The 25,859-nt window shown below is 48.1% G+C and overlaps 1 protein-coding gene across 8 annotated transcripts in view; it reads left to right on the top strand.

Moving 5' to 3' along the window:
* Window positions 1-25,859, top strand: part of DMD (dystrophin) — a 3,834,938-nt gene that overhangs the window by 2,646,591 nt on the left and 1,162,488 nt on the right. The gene's annotated exons all lie outside the window — the stretch shown is intronic.

Below are 25,859 nucleotides of genomic sequence, written 5' to 3'. Positions count from 1 at the left end.
CGCTGATACCCCATATGTTGGGGTAAACCACTGTTTGGGCACACGTCGGGGCTTGGAAGGGAGGGAGCACCGTTTAACTTTTTGAATGCAAAATTGCCTGGAATCAATTGTTACACCATGTCGCGTTTGGAGACCCCCTGATGTGCCTAAACAGTGGAAACCCCGCAATTCTAAATTCAACCCTAACCCCAACACACCCCTAACCACAGCCCTAACCCCAACACATCCCTAACCCTAATCCCAACCCTAACCCCAACACACCCCTAACCCTAATCCCAACCCTAACCATAACCCTAACCACAAGCCTAACCCTAATTCCAACCCTAACCCTAATTCCAACCCTAACCCTTATTCTAACCCTAATTCTAACCCTAATTCCAACCCTAACCCTAATTCCAACCCTAACCCTCTTTCCAACCCTAACCCTCTTTCCAACCCTAAACCTAACCCTCTTTCCAACCCTAACCCTAACCCTAATGGAAAAATAAAAATAATTTCTTTATTTTATTAGTTGATCCTGCCTATGGGGGTGATAAACTGAGGGTTTATTTACTTTTCATTCTATTTTGATCACTGTGAGAGTTTATCACAGTGATCAAAATGAATGAATGGAAATTGCAGCCGCCGGGCGCACTACGCATGCGCCCGCCATTTTCCAATATGGCGGCGCCCATGGTCCGGGACCACGGGACACCGGGAGCCATAACGGCACTCGGTGAGTACCGTGGGGTGGGGGGGAGGGCAATCGGAAGCCGGGGGGAGCTGAGGGAAGGCGGGGGGAGATGATGACAGCGGCGGCACATCGCCGCTGTCATTCAGTGGCGGGGGGCAGATCGCCCCGTTAATGGGTGGGGGGGTCGGATCGATGTCACCAGCCATGTCCGATGCTATAGCAGCATCGGACATGGAAGGATTGTAATATTTCATCAATTTTCATTGATGAAATATTACTATCGCTCTGATTGGCTGTTTCACTTTTAACAGGCAATCAGAGCGATCGGAGTCACATGGGGGCGAAGCCACACTCCCTATGGTGAAGAACAAAGCCCCCTGTATCTGCGGGTCGGGTGACCTTTCAGTGACCTAGGTCAACCGACCCGCAGGGGGGCTTTAAAGTCATGACACCACATAGGCGTCACAGGTCAGATTTGCACCAGTTTTCATGACGCCTATGTGGCGTCATTGGTCGTGAAGGGGTTAACAAGCCTTGTCACATGACTCAGGAAAAATACTGACTTTAGGATTGCTACTTCCAATAGGTGGCACTAGAGTTCAAGTCCTCTTCCTCTTTGAAGAGACAATTTACATATTTGTATAAGATTGTTATACAGTTTCCAGAAAGAGCAGTGAGAAGGTTATTCTCATAGCAAAGAGGACAAAATAATTATAATCTGAAGTATTCCGACTCTGAGGAAATCAATGTCGCATATACAGAACAAAATTAATGTCAATAAAAAAATCTAAAAAACGTCTTTTGTATTTTTTTGTAATAATGTTTTTTTCTGTACTCAAATGTGAAGAGTAGACACATAAACACAAGAGAAATAATGTAGTTATGATATTTTTGTGTTTCATTTTTTTCCTGACATTTAAAACTACCCCAGATCCCACCCATACTTAAGAAAAAGAGAGAGGAAAAGAAGAAATTAAGAAAAAAAGAAAGAATTATCCTGATTATTAATTTGTTGTAAACTGGAATTTAGATTCATTTGTTGTTTCTATCCATTAAAGGTTATTTCTAGAAGTCACCTAGTTCTTAGCTGTAACTACCCTTGCGAAAAGTAACAATAAAGAAATTAGATCCATCTTGACCCCTATAGGGTCCCTAAATAAACAAAAGCAAAACACTATAAGGTGTATTTCTTCTAGACAGTCAACACCATCTTGTGATCTGCCAATATTTGTCTCAATATTAAGTCATATCTTACTGCAGGTATTTGCCATTTCCTTGATTTAAAAGCAAGTTTTGCATTTGAGAACATCATTAGATTTGTCTCATATTGTTTCTTGTGATACTTCGAAGGTTTAATACTGATCCTGTTTTTTATGTGAGGTGCTCTCTTATAAAAGGAGTTTTACCCTATCAACATCCTATAAAGGCCATTATCCTTTGTAAAGACTATGTCTGCTAAATGTAAAGTGCGATTGTAAGCAGTAAAAAAACACCACTACAATATCTAGGCATGGAGGAAATGACAGTAAAACAGAATAAGTAGTGGCTTTATGGTCATCAGAGTCTTGTGATATTAAATGTTGTGCTATACCTGTCATTTCTGCAGCTACATCATTAAACTGCCAGGGTTTTTTAGCAGTCAAATGATAAGATAAAGTTACTGAGTTATATTACCTATCAAAATCATAGACTCAGAATTGTTTAGGTATACTTTTTGTGTTTTGCACTGTAAAAATGTAATGTTTCTTTTCAGTGGCACTTAGGAAGGATATTAACACTTTATAAAAAAGTATATGCCAAACGGACATTATGTTAGACTGCTTCTAGAGAAGAGTGTCAGTCACTTTTTTTATTACATTCTGGAAATGACAAGGAGCATGGTCAATAGAAGCCAACAGAACAACTTCTTGGTCAGTTACATCATTTCTCATAGGGCTAATATAATAATAGGCCTGTACTGTGATAATGTTACACACTTGGGAGCTGGATGAAGTATAACAAGAAAAGGTTAAATTTAAAATTCCAGCTGTTTTTTTTTCACTAAATATAAACCGCTTCACAGGAAAACTTAAATATAGCCTATTCAAAAGTATTTTGGGTTCCCTGCTTGAGTTTAAAATCCAGACTCTTTCATATTTAGCAAAGACACACTTCTGGATATATGCCCGCCACAACACTCAGACCCTGTGTGAGGCAAACAGGTCCTATTTTACAATGTAAACCACACCCAGGGGTGGAGATATAGTGAGAAGCCTTCCTACCCAACACTTCAGCTGCTTACATCAAACCCGACCATGTCATGGCAGATTAACCCCTGTTAGTACTATGTGTACCAGAACATTATTGTAGGTTTACATCACAGAGGTCATCCACTTCTGTGATACATATCTTCCATACAATATGTGTCAGGCAGCCACCACAGAAGCAGTAGAAGCAGGAACTGCTGTAGAAGGTGGGGGAAACCCTGATTGAATCAGAGCCTGCATCTTTAGCGTTGAAAACACGTGTTCCATCCCAGGGTCCACTATGTTCACCCAGTGTGCTGTCAAGAAAATGTAGCATCCATGGCCACAAGCACTTGTCCACGTGACTGTGGTTAAGTGGATCTTTCCATTAACAGTGTTGGTCAGGACACGGCTGAGGTTATGGGACATGTGCTTGTGTAAGATGGTAATGGTACACCTGGAGAAATAGTGGTGACTCAGGAAGGCTGCCACATTCAGGATGCAGAAAGCTCTTGTCTCCACAAGAATAAACAGTAACATTTCAAGACTAAGCAGTCTGAAAATGTGTCCATCTACTATTATGGCCTGTGAGTGGGTGGCTGCAATTTACACTTGTGTTCCAAAGAATGGGATAAAGACAGCTTCGCATTGCACTGGGACAAGGACATGAACGTGGTTGTAAGTGTGCAATGACAGGTGCAGGGTGAGAGTCATCTTCTCCTGCATCATGAACATGGGATTGGCATGCATGTAGAACAGGGGGAAGAGGCAGTGGTATCACCCGCACACACTGTTTCTGGACCCTGTCATTCAGCCCAATTAGTTGGGTGCTTTGTTGTTGTGTGCCTGATCATGCTGGTGGTAATCAGGCTGGTAGTTGTGCTTCACCTGCTGATGCTGACAAGGCAGATGTTATAAATGGCCTTTTTGGGTTAGCTGGACTGTCATTAAAAAAATGTAAGACTCAGGATCATCTATCCTTTCGCCTGGCAACTTCACCTGTGTTGGTGCTCTGGAGAACAATTGCTCAACTTGTGTTTCTGGCCACTCCAGTGCCTCTTCTTGTCTGTTTTGGTGCTGCGGATCCCTCCCTCTGTACACTGTTGTCCTCGCTCTGCATTGTACCTTCACAGGTTGGGTCAGTGACTTCTTTCTCTACCACCTCATCTTCCACTTCAACACCCTGGTCATCCTCCTCACTTGCTGACTTAACAACATCACTTGTTGGAAATTGTCTCATCATCATCCACCTCTTGAGACAGTAATTGCATTTTTCTTACCGTAACCTTCTTGTGAGCATGGCTGCTCAAATATTTGGGCATTGCGGCAGGCGATCTCATCATATTATGCTTGAAACATGCAAGGCGAGAGGCCGTAATTTATAAATGAAAATGTGAGTAGCTCTTCACAGTGTACAAGTGTGGGATCACTTGTGTCCAGGCACTCAGCATGATGGGAGGAAGGAGGATCAGGGTGAGGATTACTGTATATGGTCCAAAATCATGGCTACAGAGACCGGGTGGAAGACAGGATGTTGCTGGCCAAGTTACTGGAAGCATTATTTGCTATCCACCAAGAACCTTTTCACACTGGTCTGACTTCAAGAGTGGTGTTCCATGCCGCCCTACAAAATTGAACAGGAAGCTAGGTCAACATGATGTGTGTCTTTGTTTGATCTCCAACATCAGGCACAGTTTCACCTCCACACGGCCTTGGCCGCTGCACTGATAGTAAATGCTATCAGTGTCTCGTCCACTTCCCTGTCCCTTAGCATGCATTTTGTCCATTCTAAATTACGTATGATATATCCATGCTGAAAAAAATTAGCAGGATTAGTATTGTTTTATGCTTTTGACGTACAACTGGGGCAGCATAAATGGCATATATTTCCCTACTGAAAAAACTTTGCAAGATTAGTATTGCAGGAAAATTTGCCCACCTCAGATTGACTTGTTACACTGGAGCAGCAATATAGTGATGCTATTGATAACTAACCATGTCTGCCTGTTTGCTTTTGACACACAACTGGCCCAGTATAAATGTCATATAGTATTTCCATGCTGAAAAAACTTGGCAGGATTAGTAGCCTATGTCCCATCTCCTGATGATGCCACTAGTGCAGTGAAACATGTTGGGGGGGACCCTAGTGCTAAAATTTGATATCCTATTCTGCTAATATGTACTAGCATACCGAGTGCTACACTTTTTAAATAAAAATTAGTAGGAATACTGCATAAAGTAGCTGCAGACTTTGGAGACAGATAATTGACAAAGCGATTTATACTATTTTTATATATATGGACCACCATATAAGACACCTGTTCATTACTAATCCTAAAATTGCATGTTAAATAAACACTGTTAGGCGTTGAGTTCCTGCCACTGCACAGGGGGAATCTCAAGCCATGTTCTCTGTGGTCTCCCATTCTTCTGCAGTCGCAGAGGTTCCTGCTCAGCAGAGGCTTTGGTCCCAGCATCTTGCTCAGGATAATGCTATGCGTCTGGCTCCTGCTGCTGTCCCAGGTTCAGCCATGGCATTCAGCATTAATCAGCGGCGAGCAGACGCTCCTGGGACTAAGTCTTGCTTTTCTCCATCTGAGCATGCTTGTGAGATGGCTGCTCATTGATGGTTGGAGGTCACATGCTCAGGTCCTCAAGCAGCTCGGATTGGACCATCAGAAAGGCCCCGGAAGGCTGCAGTTATAAAAGGATCGCATGGCCACACAGTATAAACAATGTGGAGTGTGTGTTGTAAGCATGTATGAATGTCTCTGGTGACTGATTAAGAAACCCCTACCTTTGATACGCATGTGTTGATCAGCCTTGCCAGGTAATGCCTTGGCTGATAGTACAGGCAGGAGGCAAAGTCAGCGCTGTTATGAGCTCATTTTCGGGTTTGCCTCTGGCTTCTGGTTAGGGTTATGGAGCTGGCTGTGCTGACAGAGGAGTAGTGAGTTCTCTATCTGAACTCCCTCTGTTGGTGAAGGGAGGTAATGAAGCTGATCTAAATGGCAGAGACCGGCCACCTGAGGAGGAGGATTGCGATTGGATATCAGGAGTTTCTGATTGGATTTAAGGCAGCCGACTCCCTAGTTTCTTGCTGGTGATTTTTCCTGACTGTGGCTCCTGGATTTCAGTTTGGTTCCTGCCTTCCTAAAGCTTAGTTTTCTCTGCTATTGTTCATATGAGTTTTTGTCTGGTTTGCTTAGTTTTTGTGTTCAGCCAGCCCTGGCTGGGACTGGGCTGAATCCCCATTTTGTCTCTGATCAGTTGATCTCTTTTGCTCTGTCTTCAGAATATACCTGAGTGCTGATATAGTGATTTGAAGTCTAGCTACTTCAGGGCCTTTTTCTATCAGACGTGTTGGACTTTTTTTGGGCACGGTTTTTTGCGTGATTGCAGACAGCAGCTTTTCTTTCCTGCACTTTCTAGTTAGTGAGGGCCCCATCGTGTGTTCAACCTATCTTTTTATCTGTGTCTGTGTTTTCATCTTGTTTCACCGACAATACATGTTGGGGCTGTCTATTGCTTTGGGGTCTGCTCTGGGGCAGTTTAGATTTTCCCTTTCTTTGTTTAGGCTTATTTAGTTCTCCGGCCGTGACGAGGCGTCTAGGACCACCGTAGGCACGCTCCATGGCTACTGCTAGTTGTTGTGGATATGATCAGGGGTCTGCAATCCGCTAGTTACCAACCTCTCCAGTTTTCTGGGCTTAGCTTGCGTTTTGTTTTTTCCTCCTCGGTGACTCATTCATAACACCGGGCCTAGCTTCAGCGCCAAGTAGTGGCTTTGCTTGTACGCCACTGTGCACTTGGGCTGCACTCCACAGCAGCCAGTGTCGATTAGTGGCATTCACAGTTGCGACGACTTGCGCCTAGTGGGTCTACCGTAGAGAGGCTCTCGCCCTGTGTCCTATGGCAGTAGACTAGCGTAGACTCAGCTGTGCCCTGTGACAGTTAACAGGGTATGGCATTTGTGTTACGAGGTACTGTGGCTCTGTGAAGCAGCAGAGCCCGTGGCTACTACATATGGGGTGGCGTTTAACCCACGTGTGTCCACTGCGATACAGCCATTTAGTGTCCGCCATTACTGAACAGCAGTTTACATCCCTGCACCGTGGACCCCGGGCTGCGAACGCACTTTATTGCCATCTCTTTATTATTGGGTGCATTCCGCCAGCCCTAACATTATACTAGCGCCAGGGTCTGGCTAGTAATGGCAGATGAACAGTGACTACAACCGTACATCCAGCAGCTGGAGGGCAGGTTGTCAGCTCTCGAGCATACAACCTCAGCCATGGATGTTACCGTGATAGCTGTTTAGGCTGATAGCGTGGCTGCAGCCAGATTGTCCACTGCCACCCCTGTTCTGACCTTATTCCGCTGCCAGATAAGTTTTCTGGTGACAGCAAGTCATGTAGGGGGTTTGTGAGCCAGTGTGCTATTCACCTTGAGCTCCTGGCTGCATGTTTATCCTCAGAGCGGGCTAAGGTGGGATTCAAAGTATCCCTCCTGTCGGACAGGGCATTGGTATGGGCAACACCGCTGTGGGAGTGTGACGATCATTTAGTGCAGAGTGCTCCACGGTTCTCTGAAACAGGTCTTTTTGGGGCCTTGAGTCACCCATGATATGGCGCTCCAACTGCTGGCACTGACACAGGGCTCGTCCATGGTCAGCTCTTTTGCCATCCATTTCCGGACTTTAGCATCTGAGCTGAAGTGGCTGGACAAAGTCCTTATCCCTTATTTTGGAGGGGACTGGCTGACCATGTGAAAGGCGCTTTGGCCACTAGGGAGATTCCCGCCACACTGGAGGAGCCAATAGCTGTGTTAACTCGCATCGACCTTCGTTTTAATGAGCGGAGGTTGGAGCGAGCACAGCGTAGGCAGAGGTTTTGGCTGGCTTCCACCTTCGCCAAACCTCTTGAATATACAGTCCAGGAGTCTGAGCCACAGGAGGCCATGGAGGTGTCACGAGCGGGATCTAAGTCCCGGACCGCTTGTGTACTCAAGGTCTGTCATATATGCCGGCAGTCAGGACATCTCGCCTCCAGATGTCCTCAGCGGTCAGGAGAACGCCCTCATTTAGTGACCTTAGGATCTGGTTCACTGGACGCAGCAGTGCTTTCTTCCAAACTGTTCTTCAAGGGGACAATTACTATTGGCCCATCCTCCCATGTGGTAGAGATTTCCGTGGATTCTGGGGCGGAGGGAAACTTTATGTCTTCTGCCTTCGTCTGACGGCATGCAATTCCACTGGTGATGCTCGCCAAACCAGTGACCATAAGGGTGTTAAATGGGTCGACACTGCCCTCACAAATAGCTCATGAGACCATCACATTTACTCTATCCATGTCTCCATCCCATCAGGAAATCATCTCCCTGCTAGTCATTCCCAAGGGAATTGATGAGGTCCTCTTAGGGATACCATGACTAGCCTACCATTCCCCTCATATAGAGTGGTCCTGGGATGACGTAAATCCTGTGAGGGTAGATGTCAGAGGGAGTGCATTCAGGTTGCTACTACAGAGGTAACCACAGATATTTCCTCTCTCCCAAAACACTATTGGCCCTATGTGGACGTGTTCTCGCTGGGGTTGAGTTTATCAACTATTTTTCCTGGAGACGGAGGCAATGACTCATCCAGGAGAATCTGGACAGAGGATTCACTAGGAAGTCAGTGTCACCTGCAGGGGCGGGGTTCTTCTTCGTGCAGAAGAAGAACGGAGAACTACGTCCAAGCATAGACTACAGTGGTCTTAACGCCATTACCGTTAAGAACAAGTCCACTCTGCTCCTGATATCTGAGCTTTTCAATACGTTGCGGGGAGCGAGGGTTTTTACTATACTTGACCTGCGGGATGCTTACAACCTGATTCGCATCCGTGAGGGGGACGAATGGAAGACAGCATTTAACACCAGGGACGGGCAATATGAATACCTGGTGATGCCCTTCGGGCTCTGTAATGCCCCTGCAGTTTTCCAAGACTTTGTGAATGACATCTTCCAGTATATGCTCACCACCTTGTTTGTAGTCTATCTGGATGATATTCTCATCTACTCTCCAGATATAGACTCCCACTGGAGAGATGTTTGCATAGTCTTCGACCTCCTATGGGTAAACTCCTTCTATGCCAAGTTGGAGAAGTGTATGTTTGAGCAGGAGTCCTTGCCTTTCCTGGGCTACATCATCTCCGTCCAGGGATTGGCCATGGATCTTGCCAAGCTACAGGTGGTGATGGCTTGGCAGGAGCCCCATTCCCTCAAAACAGTGCAGCGCTTTATGGGGTTCATTAAATACTATCGCTAATTCATTCCGTACTTCTCAACTTTGGTAACTCCCTTGGTTGCCTTCACCAAGAAGGGAGCAAATTCCAAATTGTGGTCAGAGGAGGTCTCCAAGGCCTTCCTCTATATCAAGTCACACTTCACTAGCGCTCCCATTTTACCACGCCCCAATGTAGATAAACCATTTATTATGGAGGTGGAAGCCTCATCCGTTGGTGATGGAGCAGTCCTGTTCCAAAAGGATGCTCAAGGTCGGAACCATCCTTGTTTCTTCTTTTCTAAGACCTTCTCACCAGTTGAGAGGAACTATTCCATCAGGGACAGGGAGTTGCTAGCCATGAAGTTGGCCTTTTCGGAATGGAGACACCTCCTGGAGGGGGCTTGCTAGCCCTTCCAAGTATACATCGACCAAAAAATTTGGTTTACTTGCAAACCGCCCAGTGGCTAAATTCTCGCCAGGCTAGATGGTCCTTGTTCTTCTCCCGATTCCACTTCACCCTCCACTTTCTTTCCGGGAAGAAGAACATTCGTGCCGACGCTCTCTCCCACTCCATAGTTTCATCAGAGGAGGAGGAAGAGCCTCAGCTAATTGTCCCTTCTGAGAGCCTGAGGACAATGGCCCTGGTTTCGCATGAGTCTGTGCCTCCAGGAAAGACTTTTGTGCCACCTAATCTGCGACCGGAGGTTCTCTCCTTGGCTCACTCGTCCAGGGTGAGTGGACATTTTGGGACCAAGAGGACATCTGAGCTCCTGGCGAGGACGTACTGGTGGCCACATATGGCCCGAGACGTCGGAGATTATATTCGGGCATGCGTCTCTTGCGCCAAGAATAGGTCTTCTCGACAACAGCCTGCTGGGCTACTTTACCCCCTGCCAGTGGCAGACAGGCCCTGGGAAATGGTCAAGATGGACTTTGTTGTGGGCTTACCCAAGTCTCGCAGCTGCATCGTTATCTAGGCAGTCACTGACCATTTTTCCAAAATAGTGTACCTGGTGCCTCTTCCGCGGGTGCCTTCTGCACAGCCCTTGGCGGCGTTGTTCATCAAGCTCATTTTTCGCCTACACGGTATGCCTGACAAAATCGTCAGTGACCGGGATCCCCAAATTGTGTCTCGGTTCTAGAGAGAGCTTTGTCGACTACTCAGCATTGAGTTGAATTTCTCTTCAGCTTATCATCCCGACATGAATGGGTTGATAAAAAGGGTCAAAAAGGCCCTGGTCATGTATCTGTGACATTTTGTTTTTGCCAGGCAGGATGACTGGGTATCCTTGCTACCATGGGCGGAGTTTGCGCTGAACAACGCCGTAGCAGATTCCACTGGACAAACTCCCTTCCTCCTTAACTACGGCCAGCATCAGCGGGTTCCTGTGCCGGTGCCCATGTCTTCCACCGACTCTAGGGTGGCAGACTGGGTGGTGGAGGCACATGACATTTGGGACCGCACACAGGATGCCATCCAGGTCTCCAAGGAGAGAATGAGGGTTTCCGACGATGCTCACCGGCGCCCCGCTCTGACCTTTGCTCCTGGTGACTTAGTGTGGCTCTCCGCTCATAATATGAGGCTGCGAGTTGAGTACACTAAGTTTTGCCTCGCTATATAGGTCTCTTCATGGTCCTGGAACAAGTTAACCCTGTGGTCTACCGTCTGGCCCTTCCTCCACTCCTAGGTATCACTGACATCTTTCATATGTCCCTCCTAAAACCCATTCACATGTCCCAGCTTTCTGAGTCATCTGCTGGGATGTCGGGCTCATCTACGGATGATTATGAGGTGAACGCCATTGTTGGGTGCAATGTGGTACGTGGCAAAAAGTACTATCCGGTGGACTGGAAGGGTCATGGCCCAGAGGACAGGACCTGAGAACCTATTGAGCACATTTGTGCCCCTCAGCTCATTGCAGCTTTTGAGCATAGCAAGGCCCAAGGAGGGGGGCCCTAGGAGGGTGGTAATATTACGTGTCAAGTTCCCGCCACTGCACAGGGGGAACTTCAAGCCATGTCCTCTGCAGTCTCCCATTCTTCTGCAGCCACGGAAGTTCCTACTCAGCAGAGACGTCGGTGCCAGCGTCTTTCTCAGGCTAATGCTATGAGTCTGGTTGCTGCTGCCATCCCAGGTTCAGCTATGGCATGCAGCATTAGTCAGCGGCAAGTAGATGCTCCTGGGACTAAGTCCTGCTTTTCTCCATCTTAGCATGCCCGTGAGATGGCTGCTTATTGGTGGTCAGAGGTCACATGCTCAGGTCCTCAAGCAGCTCAGATTGGACCATCAGGAAGGTCCCAGAAGGCTGTGGTTTTAAAGGAATCGCACGAATGCAGTTGTGCCGCCGTGCACCTAGTTGGTCTAGAGAGGCTCTTGCCCTGCATCCTTGGGGCAGAGTCTTGTGACCGTAGACTAGCGCAGACTCAGCTGTGCCCTGTGACAATTAACAGGGTATGGCATTTGTGTTACTCGGTACCGTGGATCTGTGAAGCAACAGACCCCATTGCTACTACATACGGGGTGGCATTTAACCCACGTGTGTCCAGTGCGATACCGCAATTTAGTGTCCGCCATTACTGAGCAGCAGTTTACATCCCTGCACGGTGGACCCCGGGCTGCGAATGCACCTTATTACCATCTCTTTATTATTTGGTGCATTCCACCAGCCCTAACAAACACATAGCCAGAATAAAGTCCTTTATTTGAAATAAAACAAAACACACTTTTACTTTTTTAATTAAATAAAAACACAGTTATAGTCACCTAACACCTAGTCCAGTGAAGCCCTCGTCTTCTGTAATAAAGCAAAAATAAAAAAACAACAAAATCCCTCACCTTCCCTCACCTATCTGTCATTCTGTCCCATGCTGTAATCCATGTCTGGGGGATTAACAGTTTTCAACCTGGACGGTGCCAAGATGAGACCGTCCAGGATGAGAACCATTCGTGAGATCCTTGCTAGCATGAGATTTTTCCTCATGATGCTAGTGGAAATCTCACCGAGGTCACCAGAATTCAACCTTCCTCAGTGACTACAGGTAACCTCGATTAAGTCACCGCCAGTCACTGAGGCTGCACTCGCAGCAGTTCAGTCACCAGTGGTTCTCAGCCTGGACGGTCGCATCTTGGCACCATACAGGTTGTAATCTGTTTATCCCACAAACATGGATTAAGGAGTGGGATATTGTTGGTTTTTATTATTGTTTTATTACAGAAGATGAGGGCTTCGGTGGAATAGGCGTTAGGTGTGTGTAGCTGTGTTTATCATTTTTAAACAAAAAAGTAAAAGTGTGTTTTGTTTTATTTCAAATAAAATACTTTGTTGTAGCTGTGAGTTTATTTACCATACAGTTTTAAGATTAGAAGTGGACAGATGTCTTATAGACACCTGTCCATTACTAATCCATGTGGTTGATGTCACCGAGCAATACACAGGTGATATCAACCCCATAAATATGAACCACAATTGCCACCAATTCTGGGATAAGTGGGAAGAGCCGGGAAAGCACCAGCATTGGAGCATCCAATAGATGTGTTTTTACTGGGCAGCTGCAGGCTGCCATTTTTAGGCTGGGGGCAATATCCATCTCCTCTTGCCAGCTTGAGAATACCAGCCCTCAGCTGTCTGCTGGTTGTCAAAAATGAGGGCACCTCACACCATTTTTCAATATTTATTTAGATAATTAAAAAATACAGCTTGTTGATTCTTGATAACCAGCCTTGCTGAAGCTGATAGCTAAAGGTTGCGGCCTCCAGCTGTGAATTTTGCCTGGCTGGTTATCAAAAATACAGGCTGATTGTCTTCAGGGCAATCAATGTGATACTTTATCACCACTGCATACAAATGACAGACACTAAGTAACAGCAGAGAATCATTATTGGACCAGTAAAGGGTAAGTAATAATGAGGAAAAACCAAACTGATACCTCAGGGTCTTTTATCATACCAAAAAACTATTAGAACAAAGAAAACCCTAAAAAAAATAACTTTTATTGATATACATTAAAAGCAACAAAAAACAACATTTTCCTTTAAAAAAGAGGAAAGGTAAAGTCTAAATTTTGAAACTGTCTGCAACACAGAAAAAATCTGATAAATTATCACATCAAAAGGTGTCAAAAATTATTTTGACACCAAACAATATGGAGTGGGCTAGGGAGGATAGATGGTGCCTTACCCTATATAACGTCCCTTCCTTGCAGCGGAGGTTGGCACCCTGAGAAGCGATATGGTGCCCCCTCTCCACATCAACTGACTCTTAATGACCTGCCACAGACTGTCAAAGGCTACCACCAAACACCTATTGATATAAAGTGCATATACATATTTGATCCGCATGTGCTCTTAAATTGACCCGACATATTATTAAGGCTCCACATGAAGAGTGTTAGGCATCTGGTTCCTGCAACTGCACAGCAGGAATCCAGAGCCTTGCATTAAGCGGTCACCCATTCTCCACCGACCGCTCAGCAGCCTGCACAGCAATCCCGCCATTCCAGCCGCTCTGCTCAGATCAGCTCTGCAGGTTTGGCAGTTGCTGCCGCCTCTGGGCCAGCAATAGCAGCACAGGCTCAGCAGCAAGTCACTCCAGAGGCTAACTCCTCACGTCGCTCTACTGGGCATGCTCACGGGACGATCTCCCATTGGAGATCGGGAGTCACATGCCCAGGTCCTTCTCGTGACCTGATTGGTCCATCTCAGGGATCTGGAAGCTTCGGGAAGGTCCCGGCTATAAAAGGTTCGCATGGCCGCTCGGCCATGCGCTAGTATAGTCTCTAGATGCTAACTGTGTGAATGATGATGGATGCATGTACCTGCGAATGACTCATTAAGATCCCCTCCCTCTGATATTATGAGTGTGTATAGGGACTTAGCTTTAGAGTCAGCACCAGCCAGTGGCAAGCTACAAGCCACATTAGCATCCTCCACAGTGCTAGCATCCAACAGTGCGCCGGCAACCGGGCATTGTCTATTAGCGGCAGTGTCTCTCGCCGCACTGCAGCCTGCAGCTCCTCTTGGTGTCCGGAGTAGCGATGCCGCACGCACGGTAGGTCTAGACGGATGCTGACCCTCTGCCTGGGCCCAGCTCCTGTGACCATATACTGTGCGTGCACTTCTCTGACCTGTGACGTTAACAGGTTCAGCCTTTTGTGTTATCATTTAGGCGTCTCTGTGAATATAACAGTGATCGCTCAGCGCACCCGGGTGACGTTCAACCTGCGTGCATTATACCACCATATTGTATGTCCGCCTCTATCTAGCAGCAGTGTTAACATCTAATGCATGGTGGACCCTGGGCGGTGAACGCACATTACGCTATTTTATATTTAGTGCGTTCCACCGTCCCTAACATTATACTAGCGCCAGGGTTTGGCTAGTAATGGCGGACCTGCAGCAGCTATGGCAGTACATTCGGCAGCTGGAGAGCAGGTTGGCAGCTATTGAGAGCTCCACCTCAGCTGTGAATGCTACAGTGGCCGCTGCCCAGGCAGTCGCAGAGGCTGTCTCACGTGTGCCTACATCCACGCCAGAGCCGACAATGTCCCGCCTCCCGTTGCCTGATAAATTTTCTAGTGACAGGGCTGGCTGCAGGGGTTTCGTGAGCCAGTGCTCTATCCAGCTTGAGTTACTGGCCGCGCGATTCCCTACAGAGCGGGCTAAGGTGGGGTTTATCATCTCCCTCTTGTCGGGCAGGGCATTAGAATGGGCCACGCCGCTGTGGGAGCGTGGTGACCCCATGGTTCTGAGCGCTGCTAAGTTCCTCACCTCTCTAAAACAGGTCTTTTTGGAAGCACGGGTCACTCACAACACCTCTCTCCAGCTGTTAGCGTTAACACAGGGTCTTGTTCAGCCATTACGCCGTCTGTTTTCGGACACTGGCTTCCGAGCTGGAGTGGCCTGATGAGGCACTCGTCCCTGTGTTCTGGAGGGGCTTGGCGGAGCATGTCAAAGATGCTTTAGCTACCAGGGAGGTTCCCGTAACTCTGGAGGAACTGATTGCTATCTCCACCCGCATTGACCTCCGTTATACTGAGCGCGGGTTGGAGCGAGCTCAATCTAGACAGAAGGTTAGGTTGGCTCCCACCTTCTTTGAACCTCTTGATCCCACGGAGGTGTCTCGCACCGGTCCCAAGTTTAGTCCAGCGCAAAGCTCCGAACGCTGTCACCGGTGTAAACAGTTTGGTCATTCGGCTAGCAGGTGCCCGCAGCACTCGAGAAAACATTCACATTCCATGGTAGTAGGTGGGGGTCTACCTGATATGAAACCCTTTTCCCCAAAACTGGTATTCTGAGGGACGTTAGATAGCAGTGCTTCCACCTGGGAGGTAGAGGTCACGGTGGACTCCGGGGCAGAAGGAAGCTTCATGTCCCCATCCTTCGCCCAAAAGTGCGCTGTTCTGCTGATGCTACTGCCCCATCCCTTGACCATCAGGGTGATTAATGGTGCGCCTTTACCATATCAGGTTACCCACCAGACAGCACCCCTTGGGCTCTCAATCTCACCACCTCACCATGAGACCTTGTCCCTGTTCATTTTGCCAGATGGCATCGACCAGGTGCTTCTCAGAGTTCTGTGGCTCCATTGTCATTCCACTCATATAGATTGGTCTTTGGGGAATATACTGGGTTGGAGCAAGGACTGTGAGAGAAGGTGCATGAGGGGCAGTGTGCAAGTAGCCTCCACGGAGGTGCCCACGGATCTTTCCGCGCTCCCTCGTCACTACCGGTAGTACGCGGACGTCTTCTCCAAAAAGTCAGCTGAGACGCTTCCGCTGCACCGTCCTTATGATTGTCCGATAAACCTATTGCCAGGCGCGGAACCTCCTAGAGGTCGCGTGTATTCTCTATCTCTCCCAGAGACAGATGCTATGACACAATATGCCCGGGAGAACCTGGCAAGAGGGTTTATCAGAAAATCGGTGTTGCTGGTGAGTGCAGGGTTCTTCTTCGTGTAGAAGAAGAGTGGAGAGTTGCGCCCTTGCATTGACTACAGAGTTCTCAACGTTATTACTGTAAAAAACAAATACCCTCTTCCTTTGATCTCTGAGTTGTTTGACAGGTTGCAAAGGGGTCCGGATCTTTACTAAATTAGATCTACAGGGGCGTACAACCGGATCCGCATACTCGAAGGAGACGAGTGGAAGACAGCCTTTAATACCAGGGATGGCCACTATGAGAAGCTGGTCATGCCCTTCGGCCTCTGTAATGCGCCTGCTGTCTTCCAAGACTTCGTAAGTGACGTCTTTCATGATATGCTCTCCACCTCGGTGGTAGTCTATCTGGATGACATCCTCATCTTTTCTCCAGATTTGACCTCTCACCGGAGAGACGTCTGCAAGGTCTTCGACCGTTTGCAGGCAAATTCTCTCTTCGCCAAGCTGGAGAAATGCCAGTTTGAGCTGGAGTCCTTGCCGTTCCTGGGCTATATCATCTCGGTCCAGGGGTTGGCTATGGATCCTGCCAAATTGCAAGCGGTAATGGACTGGCTGGAGACCCATTCTCTGAAAGCGGTGCAGCGCTTTTTGGGGTTCGTTAACTATTACCGCCAGGTCATTCCTCACTTTTCCACACTGGTAGCTCCTTTGGTTGCTCTCACCAAGAAAGGAGCCAATCCTAAGGTTTGGTCAGAGCAGGTCTCCACGGCCTTCTCGTCTCTGAAGACCCATTTTGCTGGCGCTCCTATCCGCCACCATCCTGATGTGGACAAACCCTTTATCCTAGAGGTAGACGCCTCGTCCATCGGTGCAGGAGCAGTCCTTTTCCAGAAGGATGCTCAAGGTCGGAAGCATCCCTGCGTCTTCTTTTCAAAGACCTTCTTACTGGCGGAGAAAAACTACTCCATCGGGGACAGAGAGTTGCTGGTCATGAAATTGGCCTTTTCCGAGTGGAGACTTCTCCTGGAGGGAGCCCGCTTTCCCTTTCAGGTGTACACTGACCATAAAAACCTGGTCTATTTACAAACGGCCCAGCGTTGAACTCTCGTCAAGCTAGGTGGTCGTTCTCCGCTTCTGCTTTACCTTGCACTATCTGTCTGGAGAGAAGAACGTCCATGGGGATGCTCTCTCTCGCTCGGTGGTCTCAGCAGAGGAAGAGTCTGAGCCTCGGCTAATTGTCCCCACTGAGAGCCTGATGACCGTGGGTCCGGTTGCTCTTGAGGCAGTACCGCCAGGCAAAACCTTTGTCCCTCCTCACCTGTGACCAGTGGTCCCCACGTGGGCACACGCGTTCAGGGTGGGTGGTCACTTTGGCAATAAGCGGACAACAGAACTCCTGGCAAGGTCCTATTGATGGCCGCACATGGCTCGGGACACAAATGAGTTGTCATGATCCATGCTGGATTGTGACAGATAAAAGCACTTGTAACCTTTTTTTCTTTAAGCTGGTTGCTTAAAGTTAGTTTTGCCCATGGTGGCCATTAGGGTCAATACACAGTGTGTCTTTTGTTCTAGTTTGCCCCCGCTGGTGGTTAGCGTTATTACACGGGAATCACTAACAGGTGTGATTGATCTGTCTTAACTATATAGGAGTGTCTTGTTCTCTCACTCGTTTGGTGATATTGGTCATTTCAGCCATCCTTGGTGGAGGAAGGAGCTAGAGTAAGTTCCTTGCAGCTCAGTCAGAGTCCTGGTGTGGAAGGAGCCACAGAGAGGAGTTCCTTGCTGCTCTGACAAAGCTTGGTGAAGCAGCAGCTATTCAGGAGGAAAGCTGCATTCTGGTGCTGGACTCTGTTGCTGGGAGCAAGAGCGACAGAGCAAAGCTAAGTGGTGTTATCCCTGTTTGTACCTTTCCTTTTGTGTGCTTCAGTGCAGTGGTGGGATTAGTTTCTGCACCGTCAATTTCACTAAAAAGGGCTAGAGGGCGAGCTAGGGTTTTTAAGTATCCTGCTCGGTGCCAGGAGCAGAACCTTCATAGGGACTGTCAGGAGTGTAGAGAAACTGACTCAGGGGAGTGCAGGAGGTCTCCACGTCCCTGTTCCCTATCGTAGGGCCCTACATTGTTTCGGTTTCCCTGGTGTTTCCCTTTATTATTTAAATTCGCCCTGCTGGAGGCGGTGCATCCAGATACACGTGTAATTCTGAATTTCACCTGCTGGAGGCAGTATATCTGGCTGCAATTCGTCCTACTGGAGGCGGTGTATCAAGGGTCACGTGTGTCAGAGAAATTTGCCCTGCTGGAGGCGGTGTGTCCAGTCACACGTAACCATCACCAACCTTACATTTTTGTTCTGTTGAGCCATGGACCCAATGCAGACCTTTGCCCAAATGCTGCAAATCTTTACGATTGAGATTAGGGGGCTGCGCGGTGAGTTGGTGCAGCAACTGCATCTGTTGGTGGGCTTTGGGGGCTTGGTTCAGAGACAGGCTCAGCCTGAACTCAAGATGTCCCTCCCTGACAGGTTTTCTGGAGGGAGAGATCAATTCATGGTATTTCACCAAGCCTGTAAACTATACTTCAGGCTGCACCCTCGTTCATTATGGAGTGAAGAACAACCGGTGGGAATCATTATGTCCCTTCTTAAGGGTGATCCCCAATCCTGGGCCTTCTCCCTACCGGGCGATTCACCATCGTTAGAGTCCGTGGATGAGTTTTTTGCAGCTTTGGCGCTAGTGTATGGGGATCCTGATGGCGTCTCCCTGGTGGAATCCCGACTCCGTAGGGAGCCCGGGTTGCTGAGGAGTACTGCTCAGAGTTTAGGAGGTGGGCCACTGACACTCAGTGGAATGACCCTGCACTTAGGAGTCAATTTGTGCAGGGTCTTTCTCCAAAGTTGCAGGATACTCTGGTGCAGTACCCTGCCCCCAGGTCGCTGGAGGCCGCCATGTCCCTTGCCATCCGGGTGGATAGATGCCTTAGGGAGAGAGATACACAAAATGTGCCCCCTGTAGTCCTCGCTAGGGAGGAGGACCCACCAGTGCGGATGGAGGAACCCAAGCAGCCTGGTGTTGTTGGTACAAAAAAGGGGTTGTCTGCGGTTCACCGTGGTGGGGGGGTATGCTTTTCCTGTGGGAAGCAGGGCCATTTCATGAGAGCCTGCCCAGTGCGTGCCAAGTCTCCAGATGAATCTATGCAAGTAGGAGGAGCTAGTTTGTGTTCAGGCCTGCCTACGGTTCAGGGTGTGGTGGAGGCATGTTTTTACTGTGGGCAGACTAGTAATGTCCTTAAGGCTTGCCCAATGTGCACCAAATTATCTGTGTCATCTCAGAAGCCGCATTCCCCTAGTCATTTGGAGGGAGACGACCAGGGAGTGTATATTTCCTCCATTTTGCCCTCCCAAGGTACTATGTCAGCAGAGGTGTTGGCTGGGGGAGTACCTGAGGTGATTGATTGGCAGGCGTGGAAAGTAGTCAGCTGGGGGCAGTCGTGTGAGGGCTGCTGCCTAGGGACTACTGTCTCTGTCATCTCTTTTCAACCGACCCTTTCCTCTCCAGTGAGAGCAGCAGGTGCGCTGCAGGAGAGTAGGGGCAAGTCTCAACCCTCGCCATTAGCCAACCCTGGGAGGCGCAGACCTCGTGGTGGAAGGGGTTGGAGGGTGGTGTACCCCTTGGTGAATTGTGGGGGTGTGAGTTTGGTGACACAGGGGGACACCTCTGTTGTCAATCCCAGAAAGAGTTCACCGAATTGTGACAAACGAATGTGTGGCAATAAACATTCAGGTCCGGACCTGTGTGTGAATGAGCATGTATGGGTGGCCACCAAAAAACATCCAGTGGAAGTGTGTTGCAGTGTCTTACCAGCTCGAGTTAACCCCAAACATGCACATACTCAACTCGTTCCCCAGGTCGGCGCTTCGGAGATGTGTGGTGCCTCCAGAACATACATTGCAAATACCAGCGGTGCTCGTTTGTCATCAACCTGGTGTGCAGGTAGTTGCAGGGGTGAACTCTGGATATGGGCGTCCCCTCTGTAGGTGGTTCCCTGATGAGGAACGGTCTTGAGGGTCCAGAGGCCCCTCATTAAGGGAGGGTACTGTCAAGATCCATGCATCCTTGGTGGAGGAAGGAGCTAGAGTGAGTTCCTTGCAGCTCAGTCAGAGCCACAGAGAGGGGTTCCTTGCAGCTCTGACAAAGCTTGGTGAAGCAGCAGCTATTCAGGAGGAAAGCTGCATTCTGGTGCTGGACTCTGTTGCTGGGAGCAAGAGCGACAGAGCAAAGCTAAGTGGTGTTATCCCTGTTTGTACCTTTCCTTTTGTGTGTTTCAGTGCAGTGGTGGGATTAGTTTCTGCACTGTCCATTTCACTAAAAAGGGCTAGGTGCAGGGCGAGCTGGGGTTTTTAGGTATCCTGCTCGGTGCCAGGTACGGAACCTGTATAGGGACTGTCAGGAGTGTAGAGACACTGACTCAGGGGAGTGCAGGAGGTCTCCACATCCCCGTTCCCTATCGCAGGGCCCTCCATTGTATCGGTTTCCCTGGTGCTCCCCTTTATTATATAAATTCGCCCTGCTGGAGGCGGTGTATCCAGATACATGTGTATTTCTGAAATTCGCCTGCTGGAGGTGGTGTATCCGGCTGCACGTTATATTATTTAAATTCACCCTACTGGAGGCGGTGTATCCAGGGTCACATGTGTCAGACAAATTCGCCCTGCTGGAGGCGGTGTGTCCAGTCACACGTAACCATCACAAGAGTACATTCAGGCATGCGTCTCTTGTGATCGGAACAGGTCCTCTAGACAGAGGCCGGCTGGGTTACTTTATGCCTTGCCGGTGGCAGACAGACCCTGGGAGATGGTCAGCATGGATTTTGTGGTCGACCTGCCCAAATCTGGTGGCAGCACGGCCATCTGGGTGGTCACTGATCATTTTTCTAAAATGGTGCATGTGGTGCCACTCGCGCGGCTGCCTTCCACTCGTGGTCTCGCCGCACTGTTCATAACGCATGTATTTCATTTGCACGGTATGCCAGACAAAATAGTCAGTGACCGAGGTCCCCAATTTGCACCTCGGTTTTGGAGGGAGCTCTGCAGTCTACTCAGTATTGAGCTCAATTTGTCCTCCACATATCATCCCGAGACGAACGGGTTGGTTGAGAGAGCCAATCAAACTCTGGTCACGTACCTGAGCCATTTTGTCTCTGCCAGGCAGGATGATTGGGCATCCTTACTACCGTGGGCTGAATTTGCCCTGAATAACGCAGTGGCTGACTCCACTGGTCAGATGCAATTCCTTCTTAATTACGGCCAGCATCTGCGAGTCCCCGTCCCGATGCCAGTGTCTTCCACTGATTCCAGGGTGGCAGACTGGGCAGTGGAGGCTCGTGACATTTGGGAGCGCACCCAGGATGCCATTCGAGCCTCTAAAGAGAGAATGAGGGCGTCCCCCGACACACATCGTTGCCCCGCTCCTACTTTTGCCCCTGGCGACTTGGTGTGGCTCTCTGCCCGAAATATCAAGCTGCGGGCCGAGTCCTCCAAGTTTGCGCCACGATACATTGGTCCTCGAGCAGATCAGCTCGGTGGTCTACAGTCTGGCTCTGCCACCACACTTGGCCATCTCTGACGTCTTACACGTGTCCCTTCTCAAGCCTGTTCACATGTCCCGGTTTTCCAAATCATCTGCCGGGACATCAGACTTGTCTTCGGACGAGTTTGAGGTCAACGCCATTGTGGGACGCAGGGCTGTGCGTGGCAAAAAATTTTATTTGGTGGACTGGAAGGGTCATGGTCCAGAGGCCCGGACCTGGGAACCAGTGGAGAACATCCACGCCCCGCTCCTGATCGTGGCATTTGAGCATAGCGAGGCTCAGAGGGGAGAGGGCCCTAGGAGGGGGGTAATGTTAGGCGTCAGGTTCCTGCAACTGCACAGCAGGAATCCAGAGCCTTGCATTCAGCGGTTTCCCATTCTCCACCGACTGCTCAGGAGCCTGCACAGCAAACCCGGCGTTCCAACCACTCTGCTCAAATCAGCTCTGCGGGTTTGGCTGTTGCTGTCACCTCTGGGTCAGCAATAGCAGCGCAGGCTGCTCAGCAGCAAGCCACTCCAGAGGCTAACTCCTCACGTCACTCTACTGGGCATGCTCACGAGACAATCTCCCATTGGAGATTGGGAGTCACATGCCAAGGTCCTTCTCGTGATCTGATTGGTCCATCTCAGGGATCTGGAAGCTTCCGGAAGGTCCCGGCTATAAAAGCTAGTATAGTCTCTAGTTGCTAACTGCGTGAATGATGATGGATGCATGTACCTGCGAATGACTCATTAAGATCCCCTCCCTCTGATATTATGAGTGTGTATACGGACTTAGCTTTAGAGTCAGCGCCAGCCAGTGGCAAGCTACAAGCCACATTAGCATCCTCCATTGTGCTAGCGTCCGACAGTGCGCCGACAACCGGGCATTGTCGATTAGCGGCAGTGTCTCTCGCCACGCTGCAGCCTACAGCTCCTCTTGGCATCTGCAGTAGTGATGCCGCATGTATGGTAGGTCTAGAAGGATGCTGACCCTCTGCCTAGGGCCCAGCTCCTGTGACCATATACCGTACGTGCACTTCTCTGACCTGTGACGTTAACAGGTTCAGCCTTTTGTGTTATCATTTAGGCGTCTCTGTGAATATAACAGTGATCGCTCAGCGCACCTGGGTGATGTTCAACCCGCGAGCGATATACCACCATATTGTATGTCCTCCATTATCTAGCAGCAGTGTTAACATCTTCTGCACGGTGGACCCCGGTTGGCGAACGCACTTTACGTTATTTTATATTTAGTGTGTTCCGCCGTCCCTAACAAAGAGAATATGTGGATATCAATAAAAGTTCTGTGAGCTAAATATCTCGAAGTGATGTACAAAGAGAATATCATATAATACAGATCTAGAGATAAACCGGCAAATCAACAAGTTCTTGAATAAAATACAGAAAATTGTATATCAATTACACTGTGTTACCAAGGTTTTGTCCCTTGGACAATTTTGAGTGTTCCTGATAGATTTTTCCATGCTGATTTCAGAAATGACTTCAGATTTTTCCTATCATGTAAGGTTTTTGAGAAATGATACGAAACATAATATTCTGTTATAATTCTAAAAACTCATATATGAACTTTTTCTGAAACAGTATATTCTGAATTTTCCACTGAAGTAACAAATTGCTGATCTACACATATGCAAGCACTTATTATGCGAATTCTGAGCAGGCGCAGTTAATCATTCGGCTGACCGTGTACGGAGCATACCACATCTCCTGGGCAGGGGAGGATTCAAAAGACAATGCTGACATACTTAGAGCATGGCTGAATATATCACAACCTTTAATGCCGTTCGCTGTCCAAATGATATGGAGAGAGCATAGAGAACATGTAACAGATTGCTACTTTTGCCTTACAAATGAAACAGGATACTCAGCAAAGAACAAGAAATCAATAGAATATCCTAATCTTCCTTCAGCAATAAGACCAGTGCCACATGATGAAAGTCTTCAAGTTCCAAAGCTGCCCAAAGTATGAACAATGGAAGACAATAAAGATGAACTAACAATGTCAGTGGAAAATGAAACTGCTGCAGACAAAGACTTTGAGCCTTCTACATCTAATCCACATCTGTTCAGTCAAGCTGATCTGAGTGACTTGGTCAGAGATTTGAAATTGTCAAAGAGGTAGGCAGAATTATTGGGATCAAGGCTACAAGAACGGAATCTCTTATTACCTGGAATAAGAGTTTCTGTTTTTCACAGTCCTCAAGAAGACCTTAATCAATTTTTCAACCATGTCGACAGTCTAACTTTTTGCAACAACTTCTCAGGGTTGTTTGGTGCTCTTGGATGTGAACATGACCTGAAGGAATGGTGACTGTTTATTTAGTTATCAGTAGAGTTGAGCGAAACAGGTCGGTCAGATTCAAAAATCGCCGACTTTTGCCAAAGTCGGGTTTCGCCGATCGAAACCCGACCCTAGCGTGAGGTCGGCCATGAGGTCGTCGATCAGCGCGCCAAAGTCGCGTTTCAAATTATGCTTTCAGCGCCTTTTCTCACCCAATGATAGAGGACGCACACTGTGGGCAATGCAATGACATGCGCAGCGGCCAGCACCATCTTAGAGAAGGGCACTGAAGTGATTGGCTGGCTTTGTGCGGTGTCACAGTGGGTTTAAAAGGCTGTGAACGCCGACCGCCATCTTACTTCTGCCGATCTTACAATAGGGAGAGGTGCTGCTGCTGATTCTGAACAGGGAGAGCGTTAGGCAGGGAAGAAGAAAAAAAAACTGCTTCTGCTGTTAGCACTTTTCACAGTACAGTTAGTGTGCAGTGAAAGGGGAGGATTTTTGTTGTGTGCAGAAGTGCTGGTGGTGATTAGGCTGCCTTTTAAGGCTACCTGCTAGCTGCATTGCTGTGTGCACACTGCTGTTCAAACTGCTTTTTCAAAGCACTCCAAATTTTATTATTTTGTCCTGGTGAGTTACTGAGCGTTCATTTTTTCACACATTGTCTAGCGGTGTACGCTCCTCACACACTACCATGTACCGGCTGGTATCACGGACAAATAGAAGCTATCTGCGTGTGACTCTGGAAGAAAAAGCCGAGGAGTTTGTCCGTTTTTCCAGACCTACACCTTAGAGTTGTTTCCGTTTTTCAAACAGTTTCGTATATCTGTTGTTTGATTACTGTCAAAACTAGACAGAGACGACGTGTGTCAGTCCATATACAAATACACGGAGCTTGACAATTTTACATACACACACCGTACAGCGGTTTATGCTCCTCACATACTACCGTGTACCGCCTTCTAGCACGGACAAATAGAAGCTATTTGGGTGTAACTCTGGAAGGAAAAAGCTGAGGAGTTTGTCTGTTTTTCCAGACCTACACCTTAGAGTTGTGTCCGTTTTTCAACCCGTTTCGTATATCTGTTGTTTGATTACGGTCAAAACTAGACAGAGACAGCGTGTGTCAGTCTATATACAAATACACGGAGCTTGACAATTTTACATACACACACCGTACAGCGGTGTATGCTCCTCACACACTACCGTGAACCGCCTTCTAGCACGGACAAATAGAGGCTATCTGGATGTAACTCTGGAAGAAAAAGCAGAGGAGTTTGTCCGTTTTTCCAGACCTACACCTTTAGAGTCGTGTCCGTTTTTCAAACAGTTTCATATATCTGTTGTTTGATTACGGTCTAAACTAGACAGAGACAGCGTGTGTTAGTCCATATACAAATACACGGAGCTTGACAATTTTACATACACACACCGTACAGCGGTGTACGCTCCTCACCTACTACCGTGTACTGGCTGGTATCACGGACAAATAGAAGCTATCCAGGTGTGACTCTGGAAGAAAAAGCCGAGGAGTTTTTCCGTTTTTCCAGACCTACACCTTAGAGTTGTGTCCGTTTTTCAAACAGTTTCGTATATCTGTTGTTTTATTATGGTCTAAACTAGACAGAGACAGCGTGTGTCAGTCTGTATACAAATACACGGAGCTTGACAATTTTATATACACACACCGTACAGCGGTGTACACTCCTCACACACTACCGTGTACCGCCTTCTAGCACGGACAAATAGAAGCTACCTGTGTGTGATTCTGGAAAGAAAAGCCAAGGAGTTTTTCCGTTTTTCCAGACCTACACCTTAGAGTCATGTCCGTTTTTCAAACAGTTTCGTATATCTGCTGTTTGACTACGGTCTAAACTAGACAGAGACAGCATGTGTCAGTCCGTATACAAATACACGGAGCTTGACAATTTTACATACACACCGTACAGT

Source organism: Dendrobates tinctorius, unplaced genomic scaffold (genome assembly GCF_039654945.1).
Source record: "Dendrobates tinctorius isolate UK_male_01 unplaced genomic scaffold, ASM3965494v1 ptg000166l, whole genome shotgun sequence".
NCBI classification, from domain to species: Eukaryota; Metazoa; Chordata; class Amphibia; order Anura; family Dendrobatidae; genus Dendrobates; species Dendrobates tinctorius.
Note: the sequence above shows the minus strand (reverse complement) of the source record. Positions and strands in the feature narration are given on the sequence as shown.